The 21,623-nt window shown below is 36.2% G+C and overlaps 1 protein-coding gene and 1 pseudogene across 6 annotated transcripts in view; both read left to right on the forward strand.

The window, feature by feature from the left end:
* LRBA (LPS responsive beige-like anchor protein) overlaps window positions 1-21,623 on the forward strand; it is a 787,622-nt gene that overhangs the window by 672,353 nt on the left and 93,646 nt on the right. The window lies entirely within an intron of this gene.
* Window positions 7,211-7,394, forward strand: LOC125165122 (uncharacterized; annotated as a pseudogene).

Genomic DNA, 21,623 nt, shown 5'->3' on the forward strand with positions numbered 1-21,623 from the left:
AGTTCCAAAAGCAAACTGGGCACATAGCTTTTTATCAATCGCTTATACATCAGAAGTAAGGGTTTGTGCTAATAGTAAAATGTCTTGTTACTTCTAATGATTGACATGATTTGGAATGCTATTCACAATGATGGCAAGATATGTGAAATTTAGGAAGATAAGGACTTACATGTTTTAAATTCAGGTGATTCTCAAGTGGCCAAATACAGATTCTACTTGTTATGCCCATAGGGACCAACAAGGATATGGCACCTTGTTAATTGTTTTAAGTTTTTATTTATTTATTTTGAGAGAGAGCAGAGCAGGAGCGAACACAGGTGGGGGATAGGCAAAGAAAGAGGGAGAAAGAGAGAATCCCAAGCAGGCTCCATGCTGTCAGCGTGGAGCCCAATGTAGGGCTCAAACTCCTAAACTGTGAGATCATGACCTGAGCTGAAACCAAGAGTCAGACACTTAACCGACTGAGCCAGCCAGGCACCCCCAAGAATAAGGCACTTTTAAAGTAGTGTAGAACAGGGGTGCCTGGGTGGCACAGTCGGTTAAGCGTCCGACTTCAGCCAGGTCACGATCTCGCGGTCTGTGAGTTCAAGCCCCACGTCGGGCTCTGGGCTGATGGCTCAGAGCCTGGAGCCTGTTTCCCATTCTGTGTCTCCCTCTCTCTCTGCCCCTCCCCTGTTCATGCTCTGTCTCTCTCTGTCCCAAAAATAAATAAACGTTGAAAAAAAAAATAGTAGTGTAGAACAGATCTTTAAAACAGATATGATAGACTCCAAGTTCCTATAGATTGGACATTGATTAATTACTTATGTTATTTACAGTGTCTTACGTTATAAAACCTGACCTATGATCTCCTAAATGGGCATGTGTCTTATCAAAAACTGCAGGTCTTGGGGCACCTGGCTGGCTCAGTCGGTTAAGCGTCCAACTTAGGCTGAGGTCATGATCTCACAGTTTGGGAGTTCAAGCCCCATGTCGGACTCTGTGGTGACAACCCGGAGGAGCCTGCTTGGGATTCTGTCTCCCTCTCTCTCTGCCTCTCCGCCATATGTGCTCTTTCATAAAAACAAAACAAAAACTGCAGGTCTTATAGATACTTAAGTATTGTTTGTTAAAGAGACATGACTTTTTCCTCTCCCACTTTGAGGATTGAAATAATCTGTTTCTAAAGATTTTAAGTCAAGTTGTAGTCTGCATCAGCTGCTGCATTGTGTATGAATTCTTTAATTTACTTGGTAGACATGTTCACCGTATACTGCATAGTTTATGAGTAACACCCTGAATGGTTGATTATGGACCTGAGGTTCCACATGCAAAACAGCATGAACTAAGTAGTTCTATTGTCTGCGTATTGGTAGACTATTTTAAAATACTTCACAGTAAAGTGTTTGAAGTACGTTTACTAAAGCCAATAATGTTTCTGCTTAAAGGCCTAATGATCTTTAACAACAACTTTAACCAATAAAAAGTAGCTCCTAAACAGATTTTATTCCTAGCTAATTATTAATAGTAGTAGCATTTTAGGTATGAGATATAGAAACTATGGCCAAAGAATGCATAATAAATTTAATTTGTATATATTTAACATTCATAAATAGCTTTCACTTCTTAGTCATTTGAGCCTCATAATGTCCTTGGAGGCTGGTAATGAAAATATTCCTAATTTTTTAGAAATTCAGAAAGGCTGATAGGCAAGATTACACAATTAATAAGTAGCAAAAATTCAAAATCTCATTTCCAGAATCCAGTTCCATTACCCCATCTTTTTAATTACATATTATAGTACTTCATAATTTTCAAAGCAATTTTTCTACATCTTATTTGACCTTTGGAAGAATCCTTTGTTGTAGGTTAGTGGTTTTATAATAAATCATGGTCTGAAAGTCCTAGCCAGAGTAATTAGGTAAGAAAAAGAAATGAAAGTCATCCAAATCAAAACTAAAAGTAAAATTGTTCCTATTTGTAGATAACATGGTCTAATATACAGAAATCCTAAAGACACACAAAAAACTATTAGAACTAATAGGTGATTTCAATAGTGTTCTTTTTTGTACAATGACAATGAACTATTTGAAAAGGAAATTAGAAGAACAGTTACATTTATAATAGCACCAAAAAACCAATAAAATTATTAGGAATAAACTTAATTAAGGAAAGACATAACACTGAAAACTACAAAACACTGATGAAAGAAATTAGGTACAAACAAATGGTAAGATGTGTCCATGAGTTGAAGACTTAATGTTGTTAAAATGCTCATACTACCCAAAGCAATCTACAGATTCAGTGTAATCTCTATCAAAAATCCTGATGTCATTTTTTCCAGAAATAGAAAAAAATAATCCTAAATTCATATGGAAGAACAAAATACCCTGAATAGCCAAAACAATTTTGAGAGAGGAGAACAAAGCTGGAGGCATCATACTCACTGATTCCAAAACTGTTACAAAGCTACAGTAATTAAAATGTAAAATTACAAAGCTACAGTAATTATACTGGCATTAAACAGACATATAGACCAATGGAACAGAATAGAGAACCCAGAAATAAATGATGAGAACCCACATAGTCCAATGGAACAGAATGGAGAACCCAGAAATAAATATATGATGAGCTGATCTTAAACAAGAGTGCCAAGAATATATAGATGGAAAAGGATAGTCCCTTAAATAAATGGTACTGGGAAAACTGAATATTCACATGCAAAAGAATGAAATTGAACACTTTTCCTATATCATATGCAAAAATCAACTCAAAATGGAAAGACTTAAACATAAGATCTGTATCCATAAAACTCCTAGAAGAAAACATAGCAGTAAAGCTTCATGACATTGGTCTTGGCAAGGGTTTCATGAATATGATTACCAAAAGCACAGGCAACAAATACAAAAATAGACAAGTGGGCCTATGTTATACTAGAAAGTGCACAGCAAAGAAAACAATTGATATAAGGCATCCTATGGAATGAGAAGATATTTTCAAACCGTGTATCAGATAAAGGCTTAATTTTCAAAATATGTAAGGAACTCCTGCAACTCAATAACAAAAGAAACCTAATAACCCGATTTTTAAAATGTGCTAAAGACTTGAATTGACGTTTCTGCAAAGAAAACGTCACAGTAACAAATGGCCAACATGTGTGAAAATATGCTCAGAGTCATTACTCATCAGGGAAATGCAAATCAAACTATAATGTAATATCATTTCATACCTGTTAGGATGAGTATCAAAATTAGAAAAGTCCTAACAATATAGATGGATCTAAAAGGTACTGTGCTAAGTGAAATAAGTCAGAGAAAGACAAATACCATATATGATTTCACTCATATGTGGAATTTAAGAAACAAAACAAACGAACAAAGAAAAAAGAGACAAACTAAAAAACAGACACTTAACTGTATAGAACAAATTGGTGGTTACCATAGGGGAGGTGGATAGAGACATGGGTGAAGTAGGTGAAGGGGATTAAGAGTACACTTGTGGTAAGCACTGAGTAATGTATAGAATTGTTGAATCACTACATTAAACACTTGAGACTAATATAATCTTATATGTTAATTATACTAGAATTAAAAATAATAAAGAAGGGGAAGATGGATTATATGTATTGAATTATGGAGCTGTTGAGTAAAATAAAGATTAAGTATTGACTCTAGGACTATATGATATATAGGCTATTAATGAACTTGGCAGTGGAGTTTTGATATTGTGGTTTAAGAAAGAATAGAGTAAAAGTTATTAGAACTAGTTAAGCTATAAAAGATTTCAAGAGGAGCAGCGATTTGGGTGATAGATTGCAGGTGAACCAGGAAGAAAAGAAAAGACAAGTCCTTGTGAGGATGTAGAGGATGTAGAGAAATTGGTACTCTTCTCCATAGTTGGTGGGGAATGTAAAATGGCTGAAGTAGCAGAGCAGAGAGGGGACTTGTTGTCTGGCATGAATAGAATTGAATGGTGGCTAACATTGGCAATAACAGTCCCAGATGAGTCCTACCTCCTTTCTGATATTGAATATGCCAGAACCTTTTCTTTTCTTTTTTTTTTAATGTTTTATTTATTCTTGACAGCGAGAGCATAAGTGAGGGAGGGGCAGAGAGAGAGGGAGACACAGAATCTGAAGCAGGCTCCAGGCTCTGAGCTGTCAGCACAGAGCCCGACGCTGGGCTCAAACTCACGGACTGCGAGATCATGACCTGAGCCGAAATCAGACGCTCAACCAACTGAGCCACCCAGGCGCCCCTGTCAGAACCTTTTCTAACCTCTAGAATTTTGTACTTGTTCAGCCCATCTAGAAGACTCTTTCCTCAAATGTTTTGACTAGCTGATTTTTATCCTTTACATCTCAGTTATATGTCACCTTTCTAGAGAAACTTTTCCTGCTCATTCTGTTCAAAATTGTCAGTTATTGTGTATCCCATCACTTTGTCTGTGTGCTAATTACTATTTGACATCGTTTTGTTGAATAGTTTGTATGTTAATGTCAGTCTCCCACAAAAAATGAGAACAGAGACTTTGTCAGTGTTTTTCTCTGCTATGTCCCCAGTTTGTAGCACAACCCCTGACATGTACGGGGACCCCTGGCACTAAATGAAAGTATAGTGGTAGAATAAATGAGTCAACTTAGGGTCAGAGGATTTTGTGGCTAAGGAAGTTCAATGGTACACCAGAAGAGGACGATCATTTGTTGAATACCTACTATATTTCAGCCATTATTTTAGGCATTCTTTCATATTTTATTCTCCCCTTCTAGATATATTACTCCTATTTTAAGGAAATTGAGGCTTACTAAAAATAAGTTACTTACCTATTTGTCACAGTTGGCCTGGGAAGAATCTTTTGATTCTTAAAGAGATTCTAAGTCAGAGATGCTGATAGACCGGGTTTCTGGTCCTACTGAGGAAGAGATTATTCTGTTTCAGATTGGAAGTCTTCTGAGGCAGTCTCATATGCCGATGAAGAGAAAAGAAAAATACCACTGGGGACCATATAGAAGCCATATTTCTTGAGACATTAGGGCCATCTGCAGAGCTTTGGGTTCTTCTTAGTTTGGATTCTATACCTAATCACCTTCTTTCAGTAGAGAAAAGATCAAAATTCAACGAATTTATATAAAAGTTATTTTTGTGAGTCTAAAGCAGGGATCAGCAAACTATGGTCCATGGGCCACATCCAGCCTGCTGCCTGTTTTTGTAAATAAACTTTTATTGGAACACAGCCACCATGTTTATTTGTTTATATTGTCTATGGCTGCCTCTGGGCTACAGTAACAGAATTGTAATTGTGATAGTGATCATATGGCAAAGCCCAAACTATTTACTATCTGGCCTTTTATAGAAAAAATTTGCCAAGGCCTATCTAAAGCATTGTTAGCACTGGGACACCTGGGTGGCTCACTCAGTTAAGCGTCCTACTCTTGACTTTGGCTCAAGTCATGATCTCACGGTTCGTGGGTTCAAGCCCTGCATTAGGCTCTGGGCTGACAGCATGGAGATTCAATGTGTTTGGGATTCTCTCTCTCCCTCTCTCTGCATCTCCCCTGCTTGCTTGCTCTCTCCCTCTCAAAATAAATATTTTTTTAAAAAAATAAAGCATAGTTAACATCAAAACATAAACAAAAATAAAACCTATTCTTCCAAAAAGCCAACAATGAAAAATCTATAAAAATCACAAGATTACAGTGGTTAAATTTCTAGCTGACCTTAAACATTTAGCCAAAGATGGGACAACTCTTAATTTCCTTTCCTGCTCTAGCTCCCTGCTTTTTAAAGTTCACAGTTGTTTATTCAGATGAGATCATTGTTCATTTAGAGAGTGAACAAACAGTTCTTTCATTTTAATGCATTTTTTACACTATACCATCAAACTGAGAGAATTTACCACTCATTTCATTGAATCATATATGTTCTGTATTTTGAAATCCATCTCAAAACTGTCTTTTCTAAAGTAGACTTCCTGAGTAATTTAGAACCACTAAGTGAGAGCAGCATTTCTAGTTTCATACACAAATACATCTAGTTTGAGTAATGCATAATTTAGAAATATGCAAGGTAAGTGGAATATTTTCTTTAATTTTATGATCAACTAACTTAGAACATATTTAATTCTTTGGTAAAAATGACATACATGATGATAATGGTATTCTCTTTCTTTAGCAGGCTCTTTGATGTCTCAGGGTCATCAGTATATTATTAATAGGACCCTCAGTCTGAGACAATCTGGAGCACTATTGTTATTTTGCTTTGCTATCCATGAAATGCAGTAAGCCCCTCTACATATCCCTCAGGGATTGTTATCTGGCTTCTGTGTGAACACTTTAGCTGACAGGTAGAAATGCATGTGAGTGTGTTGAATAAGGGAAAGAATGAAGGAAGAGGAAATTGAGGGCGTTCTCTCATGAGACACAGACTAAGAACTAGGTATGCGTAAGTGAATAGTTTGTTTCTACCCCATCCCCACTTCCTGCTGCTTATACATAAAAGACCTTCTGTAGCTGTTAAATTTTTATTTTAATTGAATTCCAGTAAATGAAAGAACATGTACAGAGACACACAAGAGAGATGTTATTTGAGCTAACGGCAATCCAGTCTGACTAATGAAGAAAAGAGAGTAGTTGTGACTTAACACCATAAAGGGAGTTTGAGGTCAGATATTCAAAAGGGACTTGAATGCAATGATAAGGAGTTGGATTGACTCTATGGGCAGAGGAGCATTTAAGAATTTTGTGGGGAAGAGTGGTATGACTGAAGTTCCAATTTAGGAAGTTTACCTAGTAACATCATATAGGATTGAATGAAGGACAATTTCAACAGTTATGAAATCAATCTTTTATGTCCAGATAATCTGAGACTGAGGCAGAATGGTGACATTTGGAATATATGGCACAGAAGGCAAATATATAGGTAGTGTTGTAGGATTTTGTATCTGAATAGGAGGTAAATGGTATTTTAAAGTTTTTACTTTAGGTGACTGGAAGATGGTGGTGAATATAACACAATTGGAAAGTCTAGAAGAGGAAAAGGTTTTGGAAATACAGTCATGTTCATCCTTGGACAGGTTGAGTTTTAGATGTTGGTCCAACACCCAGGTGGAGGAAGCCTGACAATTCTAAGTTCTAGAGATAGAGCAGAAGTGGCAAATTGGTGTTAGCCCATGGGCAGTATAAACCTACAGAAATAGTTTCGATGAGGTGTTTTTCATCTAAAATGTTTTTTGCAGCTTTGCGCAGTGGCAGTATCGTAGCCAATGAGGTTTATCCGAGGCACAATTATTGCTAATTGAAAACTAAAATGTTTTTTGGGTTTTTTTATTCTCACTCTGTCTAATAGGTTGACTATTACTCTCTCTTCTAGCATTTAGAAGATACCATTATTTCTTATTTTTGTTCTTACTGTTGAGAAATCTATCAGCTGTTCCTTTTTAGGTTGCTTGTAAAATTTTTCCAATTGTCCAGTATTTTGCAGTTTTGTGATAATGCGTCTAAGTATGGATTTATTTTTAATTTTTTAAAATTGTTTAATGTTTATGAGAGAGAGAGAGAGACAGAAACAGAGTATGAGTGGGGGAAGGACAGAGAGGGAGACACAGAATATGAAGCAGACTTCAGGCTCTGAGCTAGTCAGCACAGAGCCCAATGTGGGGCTCAGACCCACGATCCGTAGTATCATGACTTGAGCCGAAGTCAGGTGCTCAACTGACTGAGCCACCCAGGCTACCCTGGATTTATTTTTATATTCTGCTTGTGACTTATTTTGTATCCTGAATAAAGATTTGTGTCTTAAGTACATTCTGGGAAGTTTTCAGGAATTATCATTTTGATGCTGTCTATTCCCCATTCTCTCAATTTATTCTTGATAGAATTCCTTTTAGATGCATGTTGGACTTTCTCATTCTATTTTCTATGACTATAAAACCTCTCTTTTATATTTCCCATTTTATTATTTCTGGGCTCCATTTTTGTAATTTCCTCATATTTTTTAGATCACCAGTTGCCTTTGTGCCTATTTCAAATCTGTTTAAGCAGTCCAGTATAAATTTAGTGACTTTTTTGCCTAGAATTTCTTTGGTTCTTTTTCAAATCAACTTAAAAAATTATCTTCTTGGGGCGCCTGGGTGGCTCAGTCAGTTGGGGGTCCGTCCGACTTCGGCTCAAATCATGATCTCACAGTCCATGAGTTCAAGCCCCGCGTCGGGCTCTGTGCTGACAGCTCAGAGCCTGGAGCCTGCCTTGGATTCTGTGTCTCCCTCTCTCTCTGCTCCTCCCCTGCTCGTGCTCTGTCTCTCTCTGTCTCAAAAATAAATAAAAATATTAGAAAAAAAATTTTTAAATTATCTTCTTAAATTCTCATTTGTTGTATGCTCTTAATAGCTTAAAACAGTTACTTTAAAAGTCCTATTCAATATTACTAGTATCTTATTACCTTTGTGTTGTTTGATAACTCTTACTCATGACAGTCTATTTCCTCATATATTTGGTAATTTTGGATTGTGTGTTCATCTTTAGGAGAGCCATTTCCCATTAGAATCTTTGATTGATAGTGTTTTGCTTTTACCTCTTCATTGTATCACAGCATAGGACCAATTTGTATGTAAATTTCAGACCACTTGGTTATATTTTTAAGTCCTGTGTCTATATAACGGACAGACCTATAGATATGAATTCCTAGGGAAAGCTTTCCTACCCTAAGCCCAAATGAAGACGGATAAATTTGTCCTAATATCCTTTTGTTGGTAGATAGATGTTTCTTCTGGTCACCCTTTTTCTTGGTGCATGACTCTTTGTGGGTTCCAGTTTTATGTGTGAAAATACCTCATTTCCAACTTTTTCCCTCACCACCAGAAAAGGGGAGTCAAGGCATCCTCTACTTTTTCTACACGAGTATTAAAACCAAGCTCCTCAGTGACTGAGACTGGAAGAAAACACCCAGGGGTTACCTTTACCTGCTTATAACTTGCTACTATAGTTTTCTCATTTTATTGTTGTTAATTGTTTGTTTGTGACTCCTAAGGATTTCTGTTGCTATTTCCTTTCTAACGTGTTTTTCAGTTAAAAGCTTACTTGTTATTTTTTCCTTTGTAATTGATAGGTACAGGAACTAAATACAATATGGGATTCTCTATTTGGTCCTAGAACAGAAAAAGGGCATTGGGGAAAATGGTAAAAGTCACCTAATCTCTGCATATTAGTTAAGCGTGATACCAACATAGATTTTCTGGTTTTGATATTGTAATAGTTATGTAAGTTGTTAACATTTGTAAAAGTTGGGTGAGGGGTATACAGAAAATGTACTATTTTTGTAATTTTTTCTGTAAATCATTTCAAAACAAAGTTTTAAGAAAGCATATTTGTTTTTATTTAGCCTTTCTGGGTGTTTTTATAGAAAGAGGGCTTTCAAATTTATTTCTGAAATAAGCAACCTGATATTTTAATGAAAGGACTTGGTTGCCATCATTTAAAAAAAAAAAAAGAACAGGGGCACCTGGGTGGCGCAGTCGGTTAAGCGTCCGACTTCAGCCAGGTCACGATCTCGTGGTCCGTGGGTTCGAGCCCCGCGTCGGGCTCTGGGCTGATGGCTCAGAGCCTGGAGCCTGTTTCCGATTCTGTGTCTCCCTCTCTCTCTGCCCCTCCCCCGTTCATGCTCTGTCTCTCTCTGTCCCAAAAATAAATAAATGTTGGAAAAAAAAATTAAAAAAAAAAAAAAGAACAGAGTTCCCTTCCTCTCCCATATTTAGATTTCTAGCCTTTCTTTAGAAGTAGAATATCTGACTGTCCTGGATCTACACAGTCTCAGTTAGAGCTAAGTGATGGCCACACCTATAGACAGACATATCTCTCTAGTTTTCTTCTCTTTCTACTGTTTTATATCCAGCTTGCCATATTAATTTATTTTTTACCTACCTAGTTTTCATAGATATTTAAATATGCAACCTTTGGTGTAGCAATTAGGAGGGAGGTCAGTGTTGGAGATAGAGATTTGGTGTGCATCTATATTGAATGATAGTTGAAGGTAGAGGGAGTTCATGACTTTACCTTGTGTAATATTTGGCATAGAGGCAAGAAATCCAGGGACAAGCCCTGGGAAATAATTTTCTTCTGAGAGCAAGAAGACAGAGTGGAACCCACAAAAAAAGATATCCATGGCAGCTGGAGAAGTAAGAATGTATGATGCTAATGTAAGAAAGGAGAGGGGTTTTCAAGAGGAATTAGACATTAAAAAATGTGCTTCAGAGTGGGTCAAAAGTACCAAATCCCGATGTGATGCTATACTTTTAACTTGTTAATAGATACACTTCTTATCTTTCCTCCTTTTCCTCCTCCATGTCATTCCCCCTTCTCTGCTCTCCTTTATGTCCCAGAGGGCTCATCACTACAGATTGCAAATGGCAGGTAGTAGATAGGAGAGCAGGGGAAGAAAGAGGTAACATTATTCCCCACCACTACCACTTCTAGACTGTAGACCTACAGCTCTTGCTACATTCAGGTCATTTCCCTTCACTACTCAACAGTGTCTAGTAATAATAATTCCTCCCTTTTCTCCTTCAGGCCTATGGGTTGTAATGCCTTCTCATTGTTGTGAGTCTGGAAGTTCCTCAAAATGTCTTTTTGGTTCCCTTGACCCTGTATGTGAGTTGAACTTTCATCAGAATTCCATCTAATTGTACCGTCTGTTCTCTGCTGGGACCCTAACCAATATACTAAGTGTATTAGTTAGTTATACGACAGGTTAAGTTGTTTTCTGTTATGTTTAAGACACTGTATCTTAGAGTCTTATTATTTCTCTTTCATGTGCATAAGAATTATATACTTTTGAATTGTTACTGGTAATATTATTTAGGATCTCCTCATTGTTTTCTTATGTACAAAGGAAAGGAAACTAAAGCAGGAGAGCAAATTTGCCAGTTATAGCATGTGACTTCCATATCTGGGCCCAAGATGGGTCTAGATTGCTTTGCTTCCCAGCCAATAGAAAGATAGAAAGGAAACATGCCCATTTGTTTTGAGCTGAGCTACCCAGAAGTGGAACAAATTACCAGTGTTCATATACCAATGTTCATATGCCAGTTGTTTGGTTACCTTCACCATAACTTGGTGACATGGCCTCATGACATTTTAAGGGAGAGTGGTGAATGTGTTTCTGGCTTAGATTTTTGTTATTAAAGAAAGTAAGAGTGGATACTAGATGACAAATGGTCTCACACAGAGGGGCAAACATTTCATTTCAGACATAAAGGGGAGAATATTGGCAACATTCAGTAGAAAATTTCAGTAGAGTGTGGTGAAATCTAGGTTTCAATGAGTTGAGGAATGAAGGGGTAAAGAGATTGTGGAGTGAATGAATATGCTTCTTTTGAAGAGTATGCTGCTATACAATGAAAGAAGAGGTGATTCTGGGATATAAAAGAGTTAAGAGAAAGATTCTTTCTAGGTAGCAGAATCTGAGTAGTCTCAGAGAAGAAATAACTTTTAGAAGGGAAGAATTGAAAAACCAAGTACATAGCGTATTTTTAGGAAATGTGAGGATACTTCTTACCCCAAAGCACAGGGCAAAGAGAGCTAAGATCGAAATATAAACATTTTGCAATAGAGAAGAAAATCAAGAAAAAAGGATATCATTTTGAAGTCAAAGGCCAGATCATCAGTTGAGAAAGTGAGGCAGGTATGTAATTTAGAGTAGCCACTGAAAGGAATATGATATTAGTGAACTAGAAACATAAAATAATCAGTGTAGAATTTGAGGCTCAGCTGAAGACAGAGAGCTTGGATTACAGGAAAAATGTTGGTATCTGTTTTGATTTTTCTGTAATGAAACATAGCAGCCTGTGTATAAAAGCTAGGAAAATAGATCATGGAATTTCCTAAGATGAAGTGTTAACAAAGTAGGTATGGGAAGAGTCAAGTTGGTGAAGTGTCTAGGTTGCTTATAAAAAGTCTAGTTGAAAATAACCACCATGGGGTCTGGTATGGATTAAAATAGGTCAAAGAGGTCTGAGGAAAATGTAAACCAGAAGATGTGTTAGTTATCTATTGCTATATAACAAGTTAGGCCAAAATTTAACAGCTAAAACAACAGTAGGCCTTTATTATCTTGTAGAGTCCTTTTGGATCAGGAATTTGGGAATGGCTTAGCCAAGTGGTTCTGGCTTTCTACCTCTCATTAGATTGTAGCCAAGATGCTTATTGGAGGCACAGTCATCCAGAGGTATGACTGGGCTAGAAGATGTGCTTCTAAGATGACTTGCTCACATTGTTGATGAGTTGGCAGGAGACCTCAGTTTCATACTACAAGGACCTCTCCATAGAGCTGCTTGAATAACTTTACCATATGGCAGCTGATTTCCCCAGAGCCAGCAAGCAAAAATAGAGGAGGGTAGGAGGCACAGTATCTTTTATGAGTTAAGTCTCAAAAGTCCCACTGTGTTATTTCTATTCTATCCAATTGGTTACAGAGGTCAGCTGTGTTGAGGCTGGAACTAGCAAGAGCATGAATACCAGAAAGTAAGAATCATCAGGGGCCATTTTGGAAGCTTACCACCACAGAAGGAAAATTGGAAAGAGAATTGACATCTAAAAAGAACTTACTTTGTACAGGCATATAATTTAATTCTTGTAATAACTTTATGAGGAATGTATTAGTTTTTCATTTTAGAGATGAGTAAATTTAAGCTTTAAGAATTTAATTAACTGTTGCCAAACATTTTATAACAGTTCAGCCAGGCTTGGAATCCAGGTTTGTTAGCCTGTTCCCGTAATATTTCATCATATGGAAAGAAAGTATGGTACATCTACTTTGAAGACATAAGTTTGGTTGAGATTTAATTGATATAGTTTATGCAAATTATCACTGTACACAAATATTTATTGGCTGTTTTTATTATGTATCCTTGTAATTTAAGAACTAAAGGAAGTTACGAGAAGTGAGGATGAAAGACATGTTTGAAAGGAAAATTAACTGGCAGAAAGTAGGATGTGGTTATTTAAGGACACTTAGATTTGAATTGCTTGGATTATTAAGTCAAAAGCATATTAATGCTTAAAGGTGACTATAGTGGGCAGAAAAGGAAGACTTCCAAGAGAAGAACCATTAATATGAATTCTGAAACCATCAAGAATGATGACAGGGAATAGAACTATGACCCGAAGTCTGAAATAGGAAGGAAATGGTATGTGCTTCATAAAGGCGGTTCATAATTTCCTTAAGAATAATTTGATGAAATATTGAAATGAGAGTATAGGCAGTATTTTAAGTTTTAAGCTTTATGATATCTTGAGTGTTGGTTAATGCAAATTATATTTTTATCTCATGACTATATAAAAAGGTATTTCTTTAATATTATTTGTACATTTATATGAAAGGTTAAACCCTACTTAAGCTCGTTTTATGCTATCCTCTTTCTGCCCTCTACACCTCTTTGTACATAGTTGTTTTCACATCTGTGTCTTCACTGGACTGGAAGCTCATCTAGGGCAGGTACAAAAATGCCTCATTCATTTATCTTTGTCCCACTATGTGCCTAGCACAGTATCCTAAACATAGTAATAGGTAGTGAATATTAGATAAATTAGTGGCTTGCCAGGTCATACTTTTCAACTCACTCTATAAAAGGGATAGGTTATATTCATACTGGGTATACTTATGTAAATGATAAGAAAGGTATGAATTTAATATTTTTTTAATGTTTATTTAATTTGAGAGAGAGTGTGTGAGCAGGGGAGGGACAGAGAGAGAGGGAGAGAGAGAATCCCAAGCAGGCTCCATACTAAGCATGGAGCCCGATGCAGGGCTCGATCCCACAACTGTGAGATCATGACCTGAGCCAACCTCAGGACTCAGACATTCAACTGACTGAACCACCCAGGCATCCTGAATTTAGTATTTATTAACACATCTCAACTGTAGACCTTGGCACATATGGTGGGAATGAAGGCTCTGAGAATCCTTTAAATATGGCAACCATCCTCCTTGCTCTTCAAAAAATAGAAATTAAAGCCCCTAATGTGTACTAATAACTGTGTTAGGCATGAGAACCAAAGATGAATGAGCTGTGTGAGTCATGTCTTTAAGATAGCTCAGTGAAGGAAGAGGCAGACATATAAACATCATTTAAAAAAAACTAATCCTTATTTTTTAGAGCAGTTTTAGTTTTTTTTTGAAAAACGGTGGGAAACTTAGAGTTGTATACATCCCTTACTCTCCATCCCCCCCCATTCTATTATTAACATCTTCAATTAGTGTGATACATTTATTATAATTGATGTCAATATCAATACATTACTACTAACTAAATTCCATATTACGTTAAGGTTCACTTATTTTGTTGTACATTCTGTGGGCTTTGGCAAATAATAACACATCTTTACTATTACAGTACCATGCAGAATAGTTTCACTGCCCTAAAAATCTCCTTTGTTCTACCTTTTTATTCTTCCCACTCCCGCTACTCCAAACTCCTGGCAACCACTGATTACTTTATCATTTCTATAGTTTTTCTTTTTCTAGAATGTCATATATTGAGAATCATACAATATATATAGCCATTTCGGATTGGCTTCTTTCTTTTTTTTTTTAATTTTTTTTAACGTTTATTCATTTTTGAGAGACAGAAAGCATGTGTGGGAGAGGGGCAGCGAGAGAGGGAGACACAGAATCTGAAGCAGGCTCCAGCCTCGAGCTGTCAGCACAGAGCCCGATGTGGGGCTCAAACTCACTGACCATGAGATCACGACCTGAGCTGAAGTCTGACACTCAACCGACTGAGCCACCCAGGCACCCCCAGATTGGCATTTTTCACCTAGCAATATGCATTAATGTTCTTCCATGTCTTTACATGGCTTGATATGATGGCTGATTTATTTTTATTGTAGAATAATATTCCAGTGTATACCACAGTTTATTTAGCCCTTTAGTTACTGAAGGATATCTTGGTTTCTTCTAAGTTTTAGTAGTTATTAATAAAATTGCTATGAACATTCATGTGCAAGTTTTCATGTAGACATAAATTTTCAACCCATTTGGGTAACTACCATGGAGTGCAGTTGCTGGGTCACATGTCAAGAGTATATTTGGTTTTGTAAGAAACTGGCAAATTGTATTCCACTAAACAATGTTACTCCATTAAAGTTCATTTTTTATGTACTTAGTTATGTTTTAAGGTAGAGTTATCACAGTGGAGGTATGAGGATAGGAGTAGTCATGAAGAGTGCCCTAAATGACAGTTCTAAAAATAAGAGAGAAGGGAAGATGTCAAAATGTGAGCATCAAATTTGTAGAATGGATGTTGGGTTTGGGAAGAAAATTCCAGAGCTAATAGTGGAGAATTCTCTCTCTCTCTCTCTCTCTCTCTCTCTCTCTCTCTCTCTCTCTCTCTCTCTCTCAATCTCTCTCTCTCTCTCTCTCTCTCTCTCTCTCTCTCTCTCTCTCTCTCTCTTTGTATTGAGAGAGAGCATGAGTGGGGAAGACGGAGAGAGAATCTTAAGCAGACTCCATGCTCAGCACAGAGCCTGATGCCGGGCTCTATCCCACAAGAGTGGCATCATGACCTGAACCAAAATCAAGAGTCAGACACTCAACCAACTGAACCACCTAAGTGCCCTGAGAATTCTTTTTTAAAAATACTGCCTCATTTGGAGTGCCTGGAAGGTTCAGTTGGTTAAGTGTCTGAATCCTAGTTTTGGCTCAAGTCATGATCTCTCAGTTGGTGAGTTTGAGCCCCTCATCTGGCTCTATGTTGACAGTGCAGAGCCTGTTTGGGATTCTCTCCCTCTCCACGCTTCCCCCACACTCTTGCATGTGCCCCTACGCACACTCTCTCTCTCGTTCTAGCAATAAATAAACCTTAAAAAATTGTTTTAAAATGCTGCCTCATAGTACTTTTAAAGGTATTACAGGCAATGTTGTGTGGAAAAACAGACTTCAACATCTTTGACTCAGGAAGTAATTCAGAAGAATTGGACTCTGTGAAACTTTTTATGAATAGCCAATTTATTTCTGTTATTTTATAGCTAAATTGTATCAGATCAGTGCCACTGGCTTTCTCATTCTAATCAGAAGTTCTGGTAGATATATACATCTTTGAGAACATTTTTCAATGCATGTCCTTGGAGAAGAGAAACATTGAAATAATTAAAAAGATACTGAGATATGGGGCAGCTGGGTGACTTCCGCTCAGGCCATGTTCTCCTGGTTCATGAGTTTTAGCCGCGCATCAGGCTCTGTGTTGACAGCCTAGAGCCCGGAGCCTGCTTCAGATTTTGTGTCCTCCTGTCTCTCCGCCCACCCCTGCTTGTGCTCTGTCTCTTTCTGTCTTTCAAAATGAATACATTTTAAAAAATTGAAAAAAAAAGATATTGAGCTAGCATTTCTTAAGAAGAGGATATGCTTAATATATAGTATTTTAATAGTATCAGTTTCTTATTTTATACTTTATATTTAAAGTAATACTCTCCTTTGTGTCTAAATTTATTAAGTCTTCAAAGAGCTATCCAACTACTAGGAATATTGAATCTTATAAATAGTGTTTAAATGATCTAATTCAAGTTTCATTCATTAAAAAGACGTAGCCAGATTGGAAATCTCAGCTTCTGAATCCTCAGCACCTTATCCCTACAGTTGGTACTATCAGATATTTAAAACTTGGAAAAAGTTTAATCCATTTTCAGGCTATGTTCCAGTAGATCCAAATATGGTTCACAGAAAGACATCCATCCTATAAACATGAGTGAGAGGAAGAGAACAGTTAGATAATACAGTAATGTTTTTAGATGTGTACATAAGAAGCTCTTTTTAGAAAATGTTTTTTAAATTACTTGACATCAGCATATGTAAGTTAAACAGGATTTGGTTCATAGTAGTTTCTTCCTTTAGAAATGTCTTTCCAAGAGGGATGATAAAGTGAAATATAAACACCACATGAGAAAGTGAACTGGTTTCTAAATATTTCATTGATTTTTTTTAAATAAACAACTTATCATTGTTACCTTTAGTGTGGGTACGGTGTCTCCTCAGGTCATTATGTAATGAAAAGTACATTTTAAATGTTTTTATATATTTGATACAGTCCAAATGCTTCAGTAATGGTCTGACTTAGATATTGTTTACATGAGCTTTTTTGTTAGACTATGAGCCAGTACGCTGTAGGTGCTCTCCAGAATGATAACATGATGCAATATAGTGAAATAAATCAGCTTTCTTTTTTAAAATGATAGTTTAATGGACGACTTTGCCTTTTTCATTTTTAGAGAGGTTTTTAATCTACGTATTTGAGTAGTACTACTGATGGGAAACTTTTCTGCAGGTTAGATAATGAACAGTGGGTTTTTCTGAAGGTAAGTAGTGACTTAGGAGCATTGTGATTTCTCACTTCCACGAGAAGTGAAAATTGACATCTGAGAGAACCAAGCAGCACAGAATACTGTGAAAATCTGGAGCCTGGCACCTTGGAGAATGAGGATAACTCTTCAGTTTTTAATGGCTGAGTTTGCAGAACCACTCATTCTCTTTGTGTTGCTTTAAATCCTTTCAAATACCATATAGTGGTGACCTTTAAAAATATATACTGGGGGGCCTGGCTGGCTCACTTGGTAGAACATGCAACTCTTGATCTCAGAGTTGTAAGTTCGAACCCCACAGTGGGTGTAGAGATTACTTAAAAAAAATAAATCTTAAAAAAGTAAAAATATATAAATATACTATTTCTTAGTCTGTGCCTTTTTTATACTGTCACTTCTAAAATGATAGAAAATAGTTGGAGACAGAGTTTAAGGGTTATATTGGTAATCTTAAATCTGCTTATATTCCCTTTGTTGATGTTAAAGACAGTATCAATATTTATAAAGGGAATATTTTTCATAGAAGAAATTTGAAAGAATTAGCTAAAACATTTGTACCGACATTTACTCCTGTCTTTGTGCTTTTTATTGGAATGCATTGCTAAAAGTGGTTCAGGGTATAAGCAAATTACTTCATTTTGATTCTAGATGCTGAGCTCCTAATAGCTTTTAAATTTATACAGTTTCTGTTTAGCTGTCAAAACATTTAATTATATCATGCCCAAAGGTGTAAAGCTGTCAAATAAATCTAAGTTTAGGCGTAAACATTTGCTAAGTTACAGGCGCTACTACACCGTTAGTTGGTACGGGACAGCTTGTGAACCTGTTTTAGGGGAAGGGGTGTGTCGAGGAACATTAACTCAGCAGGTACAGAACAACATTGGCCCAATGAATTGATGATTACTTGTAAAACAGCAGGTAGTAATGCCCCCAGTCTTTATAATTCCTCTCTTTGTAGAATAAAGCAGACTAGAAAGTGTATTGGATTCCTTTGCTGGATTCGATTTGTACTGCAAGAAAGCTATTTTTTGCGCAAGTATGTACTCTTTTTCCTTGCCTTAACATTCTTTTTGTTTTTTGTTTTTTTGTTTTCCCTTCAAAAACAAATGTACCCCACTGGTACTTTAAAACCTCCTCCCTTTCCACAAGGGTCTCTTGCGTAGGAAGAATAATTCCTATGGCACTTATAAAAGAAGCATTGACCCTGATGAACAATTATCTATGTAAACATTTTTAAGCTTTTTGAAAAGTGTGATTGATAAATTAAAAATATGTGTATTCAGTATGTACATGGATGTTGTAAAATATTTTTAAAGAAGGGGGAATTTTAAAGTTTTGTTTTTATCTTGTTATTTCATAAATAAAAATTTGGGATATTTGATGACATTATTTGGAGGTAGATTGGTAGCATAAATACTAATGCCGACTTCGCTAATGCAAAAATTCACCAAGAGGTAGGGGAGTAAAGTAAATTAGTTCTACTTTGAAGCTTTTATTTTCTTCCCCTTTCAAAATGAATGGGAAGGCCCTTGAGAGGCCCTTGAATGAAAGCTGCTTTTCATTAGTGCTACCAAATACCTACTTGAAAGAGTTGAGTTCTAACTGAACACCCACACAAGAGAAAGGGAAAGCTTCCTTTTTCTACTGGAAGACCATCAGCTAAATAGCTCTTGGCTTCTCTTTTCCAATCAGGTGGTTTCACATCAGAGTTAATTACTCCAGTCATTTATTCTAATCACCCTCCTCTTATGGCTAGCTGCATTCTGTCATGGGGTGGCATCGTTTGAAGCCAGTTAAGTTTGAAAACCACTGCAGGGTACTTGAGGCTCATTAGTGAGGCCTATCCATGCCTGGCTTTGGATTTGCTCCCTGATTAACTCTGCATCTCTCGGCCTTGCTCCCTCCTCCCGCCATCCACCAGCCCCCACTCCTCAAGGCAGTTGCTCTAAAGAGGAATGTTTCAATTAACTCTTGCTTTGCTGTTTGTCTTTTCACCTACATATTTAAGAAAAATTTAAATGCTTATAATATAGTTGATAGATTCTGGCCTTGTAACTGCATCCTTTGAGTTGAATTTAACTGAAAAGGTAGATATTCCACAAAAAAGAGTTATATTTTGAACAACAAAGGAGGAAAATGGTGGCCTCTCAGAACGAATACATCTATGTCCTTGATCCAATTCTGTTAACCTGATAAAGGTCGTGATTTCAACTCTAATTTTACAATACTCTAGTGTGTCTTAGGCTTATCATAGGAGTTATCTGGAAAGCTTTTTAAAAATCTCAAAACAGATTTATTTGTTTGACATTGTTGTTTATTATTATAGTAGTTAAATTTAAAAGTGTTTGCCAACTGGCACATTTAAGAGATATTTACATCACAAATGCAAATAATGTTTGTGCTGTGCTTTTTAAGAGTAAAAGAGATAAAAAAAGAAAAGAAAAACATGGCATCAGTATCCTGAGTAGGTTATTCCAGACAGCGTTATTACATGAAAGTATTTAAAACATTTTCCAAAAGTAACAAAAACACATATTGGGTTGGGTAGTTAAATGAAAATGTTTATTTAACTAGGAAATGAGAGAAATTTTCTTGGTTCTTTTTACATGGTAGTTTGATTTAAAGAAATTAAGTAGTTTGTGTGTCAAAATAAAATATGATACACATTAAAATACATGAAATCACATTTTTTTAAGTTGCTAATGTCTGTGAATGTTCAGAAATCAGAATGAGCTCTGGTTGTTAATTCTTATCCCCAAATAGTTTAACGTATTGTTTTTGTATTAAGAGTTTTTGGACGTAACAATTAACAAATATGTTCTTATTCTTTACCTTGCTCAAAAGGGTGATTTTTTTAAGTATGATTTTTAAAACCCTCCCAATGAATGTACAGTTAAATTAATGAAAAAGTGGCCTAGAATATAAATTTCTTCCTCAGCTCTGTAAATATTTATTGAATGTGTACTATGTGCTCAGTTCCAAGGATGCTGATAAAATTTCTGCCTTTCTGGAACTCACATTTTAGTGAGGAACACAGAAAAATAAACTGTAATACAAAGTGAAAGTATTAGTTTTCATATGTAAAACCAAAAAGAACAAAAGAACCTGTAAATAAATAAGTTGAAAAAACAAAAGGATCTGTAAATAAAGCCTTCAGGTTGACATGGCATATTAGATTCAGCAGTTCTTAATAATGATGTCAACAAATGGTATATGAGAAACTCATTGACAGTAATTCATAGTATGAAATGTTTCATAGTTTTAGAATTTTTATATGTGGCTTTGGCATATACCATTCTGTTAAAGAATTTTTCAAGAGGATATGTAGTGGTTAATAACATGGCTTTAGGACTCAGATCTGGGTTCCTGCTGCAACTCTGACATTTACTAGCTGTGTGACATTAGGCAATTTACTTAGCATTTTAGCCTCATTTGTAAACCAGTTTTTAAAAATGTAATGCTTATCTCATAAGATTATTGTGAGGATTAAATAAAATAATCCATGTAAAACATTTAGCGTAAAACTGGGTGCATCAAAGGCACTCAATAAATGTTAAGTGCTGCTGTTGTTATTATGTTGTTGTTGTTTAGTTGGTTAGTGAATTTCTTCCATGTTGACCTTCAGATGCATTTTCCCTGCATAATATATTGTCTTTCTAGAGCCTTTGCCAAGTTTATGATTGACATCATTTGCATCCATCTTCCTGACATTGTTCAAGAGAAAATAAAACCTTGAAAGATGATACTGTAACATCTCCTTCACTTTTTCGTCCCTTCCATGTAATCATCCTACCCCAAATGTGATTGTTCAGTTAACAAACTGTAGACATCTTATCTGCAATGGCTAGTAATCACAGAAATTCTTCACATTTTCTAAAATTCTGGCAAATTAGCACTGTATCAACTGGATAAAGTTTCTGTGGTCAATTTCATGCTTCTCATACAATGCTTGAAGATCATAGTCCCACAGCATAGACACTGAATTGTGCAAAATCACGAGAATTTCTTAAATGCCATTCATTCATTCAACAGACATTTATTAAGGGCCTACTGGGTAATTAGGTCTGTGATCACAAAATTGGAAGAATATGACACCTGCCCTTTTGGGGCTGTCATTACGAAGATCAAACAGACATGGCAGTAACTAATTAGAGAAATAGATTAAGTGATGTATTTGTGTATTCATTCAACAAATATTTTGTGACCTCCTTCTGCTTATTAGTCTTTGGGAATATAATAGTGAGAAATACAGCATAGTACTTGCCCTTGTGGAACTTTATTGTTTAGTGAGGGAGATGGACAA

Source organism: Prionailurus viverrinus, chromosome B1 (genome assembly GCF_022837055.1).
Source record: "Prionailurus viverrinus isolate Anna chromosome B1, UM_Priviv_1.0, whole genome shotgun sequence".
Lineage (NCBI taxonomy): Eukaryota > Metazoa > Chordata > Mammalia > Carnivora > Felidae > Prionailurus > Prionailurus viverrinus.